This window comes from Chinchilla lanigera, unplaced genomic scaffold (assembly GCF_000276665.1).
Source record: "Chinchilla lanigera isolate Chin_1 unplaced genomic scaffold, ChiLan1.0 scaffold00032, whole genome shotgun sequence".
Lineage (NCBI taxonomy): Eukaryota > Metazoa > Chordata > Mammalia > Rodentia > Chinchillidae > Chinchilla > Chinchilla lanigera.
This window is the reverse complement of record NW_004955433.1, coordinates 6,981,653-6,990,367: the sequence shown is the minus strand read 5'-3', so window position 1 is coordinate 6,990,367 and position 8,715 is coordinate 6,981,653. Positions and strand designations below refer to the sequence as shown.

Here is an 8,715-nt window from a genome sequence, read left to right as displayed (position 1 = left end):
AACAAAACAAATAAAAGAAAGAAAGAAAGAAAAAGGGGCTGTGGAGAAATAGGAACTCTTCTCCACTGCTGGTGGGAATGCAGACTGGTGAAACCACTGTGGAAATCAGTTTGGAGACGCCTCAGCAAGCTAGGTCTAGAGGTCCCATTCAACTGAGCTATTCCCCTTCTGGGTATTTTCCCAGAAGATCTGAAAACGTCATATCGCAGTGATATATGTGCACCCATGTTCATAGCAGTGCAATTTGTAATTGCTAAGTTGTGGAAGCAACCCAAATGTCCATCCACTGAGGATTGGATAAAAAAATTGTAGTACTTTTATATAATGGAATATTACTCAGCTATAAAGAAAGATAAACTCGAGGCTTTTATAGGTAAATGGTCACAACTAGAGACCATACTCATAAGCAAAATAAATCAGACATGCATGTGCAAGCATCATATTGTCTCACTAGTGTAAGACCTGAAAGTGAAGAAAAACTAGGAGGTATGACAGACACTGTGAAACAAAAGGAAAATGCTCAAGAGTAAAGGGCAACTGGGGTGTGGGAAAAGAAAAAGGAAAGAAGGGGAAATTATGTACATATGTATATACAGGATAGTTAACATAGTTGTACTACTGTCTTCTGTTGCTCTACAGAAAGGAATAATTAATGATTACTTGTTTGATCAATCTTACATGTCTCTATTTGTTTTCCTGAGAAACCACTTTGAAGTTATCAATAAGTAATACAACAACTCCTACAACTTTGTCTGTAACTCTGTTCCATTTGTATTATTCTTATGCTATTTTGTAAATGGATGTCTGTCTGTTAATATGTTTTCCTTCTTTTATTTTTTAAAATAAAAATAAATAAATAAAAAGAAAGCTGGCATCGAACTCAATATATAGCCCAGACTGGTGTCGAACTCATGGAGATCCTCCTATCTCAGCTTCCCAAGTGCTGGAATTATAGACCTGCAGCACCCAGCTCAGTTGAAAACTTTTCTTCACTAACTCATAATAACCAAGTCTTGGAAGTGACCTATATGTACATCAACAGATCAGCAGATAAAGACAATGTGTTTCTACACAACAAAGTACTACTCTGCCATAAAAAAGGATAAACGACTCATTTGTAAGAAAATGGATACATCTTGAGGCCATAATGTTAAGTGAAATTAATCAACCACACAGGCTTAAATGTCACACATTTTCTCTTATATGAGAAACCCAAAATATAAGTAAACAGCAAAATAAAAGGTAATAGGAAGCAGAGAGGTCTTTTGCAAAAAGGAAGTGAAGGATCTAGAGATGGAGAGGAAGGAGGGGAGGGTGCGGTTTGTCCAGGCCCCAGCTGCCCACAGTGAACACATTCATTGCATACTGCAAACACAGACTAATAATTTTTTTAATTTTTAAAACAACATAGAACAACATTAGGGAACATATCACTGATTTTGGTAATGTCTTCATGGCTAGCTTGTTTTCTGTTGCTACGACTGAATTCCTGAGACTCAGTAACCCCGACAAATGAAGAATTTTATTTGCTCCTGGCTCTAAGAGTGGGCCGTCCGAGAAAGGGCTCCTCCGCACCTGCTGGGCTCCCACTGACTAAACAAAGGTTAGGGTTTCTAGCACTTGCCCCTCCTGTGCCTGAGAGGAGGGCTCCTCCCTCACCCATAGCCTCCAGGGCAGGGACAGAGGCATTCACCCCGCCCCTCCAGCCGTCCTCTCCTGAGAGCCCCTCCTGACACCCCTGACACCGGCGCTCAAACTCCAATATGAGGTTTAGGGTGCGGACCCACGTTTACACCACGTTACGCGCCTTTAGGACGTGTTCCAGTGTTTGATTGAGAAATGTGGGCTCGCCTTGGGGAATCTAACTTTTTTGCATCCTGTCTTCTGCCTGAAATGGGCACTCGATTCCTGCCGCAGCCTCCTTAGGGATGGGGTCACCGTCCGTGAAAAGCCTCCTACACACAGGCAGTGGTGAAATACTTTTAGTATTTTCTTTAACTGTGATTCTGAAATTTTTGAAAGTTAGACTTTAGAAATCAAGTGGAAAAAAATAAGAATCAGTTAGCTCTTTTCAATGTTGAAGGTTCTTGGAACGAGGCGAAGGTTCTTGGAAGGAGTCAAAGGTTTTTTCCTTTTGTCTTTGTCTTTATTTTTGATACCGGGAACGGAACTCGGGACCTTGCGCTTGTGCCACTGAGCTACATCCCCGGCGCAAAGGTTCTTTTTCATTCAATCCAACTTTTCCTGTTAAAGCTTTCAAAATAACGATGAGATTCTAATTAGCAAAACAAGTCTGAACTGGAGGAGTCACCCTGTGGGCACATGGGCCCCTCCGCAGAGCTCATGGCCGCAGACATTACTGTCCCACCTGGAGCTGTGCCCTCCCGGCCCTGCTTAAATCCTCCGGGCCATCCGGTTCTTACCGAGGCTCCCAGCCTCCCGCAACTGCATCCACCCCACTGCACCGCCGCTCCGCCCAGGCTGGGTCCCTGACGCGCACCTCCGGGGCTCTCCGCAGCTGCCCCCTCCCCCGGGCCCTTCCCACCAACCACTCTCCACCCCGGAGCGCCCTCCCCAAGTTCTTCCCTAGCTCACCCTAGGCGCGCGCTCCTCGGAACGTGCCTTCTCTCGTCTTCTCTAGACTTGTGCTTTGTATTTTGGCTTCCTTTTCTGTAATTATGGAAATAAAAGCAGGCTTTCTTTGAAGAATGAATACAGTGAAATATGAGAAATGAAGTATGGAAAATACGGTGAATATTTACATATTTTTAAATACATTACTTTATTGTAATAAATAAACTCTCCTGAGGGGCTTTAGCTGCACTCTCATGGCTGCCTCGACGTCCTGAGTTGATTCAAAACCTTTACCCTTCATGGTCATTTTGCCTTTGGGAAAGAGCCAGAAGTTGCATGAAGCCAGATCTAGTGAATAAGGCCGATGAGGACACCTGCAATGCCTGCCTGTCCATTAGAGGGCCCTCGGTAGCAATAGCCACCATATTATGTATTGTACCTTGTAAAGACTCTTATGAAAGAGGACTCCCAGAACTGAGTTAGCAAGTGCAAAAATAGTGGGATACATGTGCTCAAAGCAAAGGGGAGTATTCTGAGGGGAACTGATGGCAATGTGTCTCTTACCATAATAAATTTTTAATGTAAAGATTCCCCATATATTTTGATCACGCCTTCCTATAACATGTGCAGCCACTTAAAACAGTGCTGGGACCATGTCGTAAGAGTTAATAAATCATTATTGCACCTTTAACTTTCTTTTGTGGCTTTTTCCACAGTTTTAAATACTGATTTGTGTGTATTTGCTCTCCCCCGGACTGTGGGCTCCATAATGCCCGTTTTGAGTACTACTGTAGAGCCAAGGCCTGGCACAGTTCCTGGTATCAATATATATTAATTGAATGGATTCATCCAGTGAGGATGCTCTTGGCCATGGAAATTATACACAGTAGAGAACTGTGTCAAGTAATCAGAGGGTGGATCTAAAGGCCCTAAGACGCTAATGTGAAAAGCTTCTCGGCCTTTTGGCTAAGATCAAGTGTAATACCTAAGACGCGAATGTGGAAGGCCTGGGGTGTGGTCCCACACTGCAGTACTTGTGGAACATCTTGGTTATGTTCTCATTGCTGGGACATGGTACCTGACACCCATCACTTACAGGAGGAGAAGGTTGTTTCGGCTCATGGTTTCAGTCCAAGGTCAGCTGACTCCAAGGCAGGGCAGCATGGCAGAGGGGCCTGGAGAAGGAGAAACCGTCCATGGCAGGGCTGCGGGAAGCAGAGCAGAATCTAGGGAGAAGGAAGGATTCTTCCTTCCAGGCCACGCCCCCAGCTACCCACCTCTCCCTACTGGGCTTCACTTCCCCACACCGCACCCAGCTAGAAACCCACTAGTATCACACACCCGTGATCCAGCCACCTCCCGAGAGCCCCAGCTATGAGTGCATTGGGGGATGTCTAGACACAGCTGTAACACCGAGCATGTGACTGTGCGTGAGGTCCCAGGTTTCATGCCCAGTACTATAAAAACAAAACGCTAATGCACAAATACATTCGAACAGCTTTTTTTTTTTTTTTCCTTTCTGTACTGGGGATTGAGCCCAGGGCCTTCACACTGAGCCATGCATGGCCCAACTTCTTGCTACCGACCTTTGTAGCCCCACCCTGCCTTTCAGCCTCTCCCTCATTCCCTTTCATCCCTTTGTGTCTCCGAATCTGTATCTGGGGTTTTCCATGTTCCTCCGTGCTCTTTACCACCCACATGTGATGTCTGGTACTTGCATACACCGGAAGTGCTCAGCACATTTTGTTGAATAAGTTCTAGGAGGGCGGGAGGGAGTAAGGGATGGATAGATGGATGGATGGATGGATGGATGGATGGATAATGAGGCAAATGAGAGAATGGAGAGGCTATACCCCGCTCCTTAGCATGCAGGAAATTTTTCTTGTGATTTCAAAGATCCTCCCCCAAATCTCTACGCAGTGAAAGCAGAAATGGTCCCTTTCCTTGAAGTTCATTTAAAACCCAAAGCTGAATCAGGCTTGATGGGCCCGTGACACCCGAGGCTGGTGGGGTGGCTTCTCCATGACTCCTAATATCCAGCCACGAGGTGGAATTACTTCATTCTTCAGAGTAAAGTTCGGGGAGTTTCTCCCTCTCTGAACAGCAAGCGCACGCAGCAAAGACATTCTGCTTCTATAAATATGCTTTTCTAAATGTTAAAGGGTTAGAGCAATTTCCAAAGGTCTCTGCCTCAAAGGAGCCCTCAGATGATATTTAATTGAACTACTTTTGCTTTGAGAAGTGAGAAAACTAAAATGTAAGAAGTGGAAATGCTTCTTGGTTTTATGTCAAAATATAGGCTTCTCGATAAAATAATGGAAAGCGATTTTTCTGTTATTAAACTCGGAAAAAGCATAAACAGCTCAACCAAGAAGAGACAAGCTAGGATGTTGCAGGGCGGATGGAGCAAATACATTTCCTTTTAAACTCCAGCTTCAAACCCTTAACAACTTTTGGAGGCGCTTTTGTTGATTAATAATCACTAGAAATCTCTCTCCCTCCTTTGGCATTGAAAATGGAACATTAAATATAAACATGCCTGCCACAAGTTTAAATATTAACTTCTGTCGTAATAGCCCCACTGTGCTTTCTGAGCAAACGCCTCTGAAGAGAGGAAACGATTTTGCAAGGGTTGTAAGGAAAGAGAACGTCGCAGAGGTGCAGACTCTGAAAGTGAGCAAATGATCGGTGTGTCATTTCTTATCTGTGGGAACGTCCGAATGAAAATTGGCATACTTTCAACCCGAGTCACATCAAGGAGCCCGCAATTAAATCCCTGCTCCTGTTCGATGTACTCAGAATGCGGGTGTACTTCACAATCTGACATGAGGTTCTCCGGAGACAAAGAGGTCGGCGTGCTGCCCGCTCAGCATCCACGGAAGGCGAAGGAGAGAAGGCAAAGGCGCGAGTGAACCGCATTCCGAGGCCGCGCGGGCTCTGCCGTCCCCATGGATACCATTCCTTTAGACCTCAGTGCGGATGGCGCCCTCTAGCGTTGCGCAGTGAACAACCTGCGTGTCTGTCCTTGGCCTCTGCCGCTGTTTGTTAGGGTCCCTTGAGGGAAGTAGCTTTCCAGTTCGAGGGGAAACCAACCAAAGAAAGGCAGGACCCCATTATGGTAGCCAAGAGGTATTGGTGTTTCGTGTCCCCGTACTCCTCAGATCGGACCCAGGTTTAAAGTAAGACAAGCCAGGGCTCTTGCCCAGGACCCTGAATATTAAGGTATGACACAAATTGCAGACACAATGGAGACCATCAAAGACAGAGGCTGTTGGCAGGGCATATAGCTCAGTGGCACAGCACCTACCTGGCAAGTGCGAGGTCCTGAGTTCGATTCCCAGTAGAATAAAAAAATTAAAAAGACAGCAGCTATGGCATCAGCAGTCCAGCAGTGGCGGGGTGGGGCAGGCAGCCACTTGTCCCTGCTCCCGGGTGCCTGGATGGGGAGGATCCGGGCCCAGTCCGCAATGGGCTAAGCTCATACAGTACCCAGCGGGTGCTGGCAAAGCTGGGGCCGCAGCAGCCTCTGCGCAGTCTCTTCCAGGGTCTGAAGCTGCATCCCAGCTCCACCGCCTCCCTGGTCCCTGTCCTCCCTGTGAGTCTCCAGCGCCCCTCTGACCTGTCTGTCTTCTGTTAAGCTTGCAGGAGCTGTAATTAATGTCTGTGCTTCTATCCTCTGCCCAGCCGTGCCCCGGCTGCAAACCCATCCTTTCTGGCCAGCTAACCCCACACCCCTGGTCACCTAAAGGCCTCCAGCCAAGGCCACGGGGCAAGGATGTGGGTGGAGAGCCCTGATAGGAAACCCAGGAGGGCTTCTCGGCCTGCTCCCTGCCCTCTTCTACTGCAGGGCCTGGCCCCTGCATGACCACAACATCCAGCACCTGACACTTTAAGGACACAAGCTAGCTTTTGTCACGGCAGGTGTCTTCCAGCACCTCTAGAAAGGGTCTCAGGACCCGCTTCTCTGCACAGGTGCAGGCTGTCTGTATCCAGACCGCATCCGTGGAGAGATGGCTGTCAATTACAATTCCCCCTCACCCCGGAGATATGTCCACAGCCCTGGGAAGGTGGGGGAGACGAGGTGCCAGGCACCAACATCAGCTCTGCGACCCATCCCTAGGATGGAAGCCTGGGTTGGAAGCCTGAACGGGCAGCTCAGCAGAAGCCTTCCAGGACTGGTGCCCCCAGTGCCTCAGCAGGTGTGACTTGCACTGGCTCTGGCGTAATGCTGGAGCAGGGATCTCCCTCCGGGTCCTGCGTGGCCGAGCACTTGTCAGTAGGAGGCTCTGGAGTGCCCTGTCGTCTCCCTGTGGGGCTGATGAGCTGCACAGGACTGTGGAAGAGAAACTGCCAGCCATCAACTCAGGTTCCGCCCGTGGCCCCACTGGGGAGCAATGACATCACAGTCCTCCTGGTTTCCATGGCAGGAAAGCTGCTCACATGTGAGGAAAATATCCTCCAAGGTCTCTGCTGGACACCGACCTGTTAGAAGGCATCCGATCAGATGTCTCTATGCAGTCTAACTCGTCGTCGTCTGTGCCCCGGGGTGTGGGGTGCAGCACGGAAGCCTGGGCTGCGCCTCTCCACGAGAGCCTTCTGTGTGCGCACAGCCTCACGGGCCACAAAGTGTTCCTGTGATGCTTGCCCACATGTCTCCAAATTTCCCCATTCGTGAGTAGGACGGACGTCCCATGAAATCGGGATCCCACGGTTTCCTGCTCAGTGATGAGCAGGGCGGGTGATGTGTGGGGTGTGTTGTTCAAGGTCCCCTTGCTGATGATGGCAGCTTCCCTAAGGCCCACTGTCTCACCGGCACCATTTACGTGGGCACCACACCGCGGCACCGCAGTGTGGCCAGGGCTGCATGAAAGAGGGTAACCACACTGTGCCAAGAACTCTGGGACACTTGGCGAAAAGGAGTTGTGCTTTCATATTTTCATTCTGGCCCAGAAGCGTAACCTTCATTTATGAAATCTGAAGAACAATGTTGAGAGACACTGTGAATACTTCGGAAGTGTATTATTAAGCATCCTCGGTGGTGACAGAGTGAAACACCATGGATCACGAGGGTGGCAGTGACCTGGCCAGGTGCTGCCACATCGTCCCTCCTTCTCCTGGAATGAAAAGCAGCTTGTCCTCCAAAGGCAGCCGTGATGGAGACAAGCGTCTCACCCGAGCAGTCGCTTCAGGGACTCACTGCATCTCACTCAGAGCAAGGATTGAAAACACGTCCTCCTCCTTTTAGTTATTAAGCACATGTTTTTAGTGAAAACGTACAAAACTTCATTAGGAATAGAACCCCCACAGTGTCCTAACACACTGAGTGGGAAATTTTGGCTCCAGTTTACAGATCTAGAAATAGAGGCCTAGAAAGAGAACCACAGAAGCCACCACCTTGGGGATGTAGCGCAGTGGTAGAGTTTGCCTAACACGTACTGGGCCCTGGGTTCCGTCCCCACTGTGGCAAGCAAGCAGAAAGGAAAGAAAAGGGATAAAGAGGAAAGAGGGAAGGAAGGAAGGAAGAGAGGGAGAGAGGGAGGGAGACAGAGAGAGAGAAAGTCCTTGCCGCTGAGCTTCAACTAGTGAACTACCATGTCGCTATAATTCAGGATCTGCAAACTTTTGCTAACAAGAGCGGGGGATACAGTTACAACTACCCAGCCCCACCACTGCAGTGAAAGCAGCCCAAGACACTAAGTTAGCAGGTGAGGGTATATGTGTCCAGTGAAACTTGATTTGAAAAATCAGGCTTCGGGCCTAGTTTGGCCCACGGACCATACTTTGCCCACTCTGTAGTTGATCTGAGTGCACGACTGCTAACCTCTGACACCTGCAGATCACAGATCCTTTAAACTCGGCCTTGAACATCTTTCAATGATAACAAACCCAGCTCTCAAGTCCAGATGTGGTGATTATCGCAGTAAGAGGCAACATCCCCCATTTTTCATGGACTGTTACAGGGGGGTAACCCTCTGTGACACAGCCACACTGTCAAGACCATCTTCACTTCTCACAAGGACAAACCCTCCCCGGCTCCTCTCCTGGGTCCCTCCCCATAGCCTGTATCACATTGCAATTCGATCTGCAAAATCAGTATGCAACATCTCATCTCCCACGCACGCATCTTGCCTGAAAAACCAG

General features: G+C 48.4%; 1 long non-coding RNA gene across 1 annotated transcript; it reads right to left on the bottom strand.

Annotated features, from left to right (window-relative positions):
- Positions 1-1,380: 1,380 nt before the first annotated feature.
- LOC106148940 lies at positions 1,381-6,909 on the bottom strand. Its single transcript, XR_001234737.1, has 4 exons — positions 5,882-6,909; positions 3,671-3,779; positions 2,596-2,670; positions 1,381-2,253 (listed from the first exon to the last, which is right to left on the bottom strand). It is a non-coding gene; the product is annotated as an uncharacterized LOC106148940 (long non-coding RNA).
- Between the last annotated feature and the right edge of the window lie 1,806 nt (positions 6,910-8,715).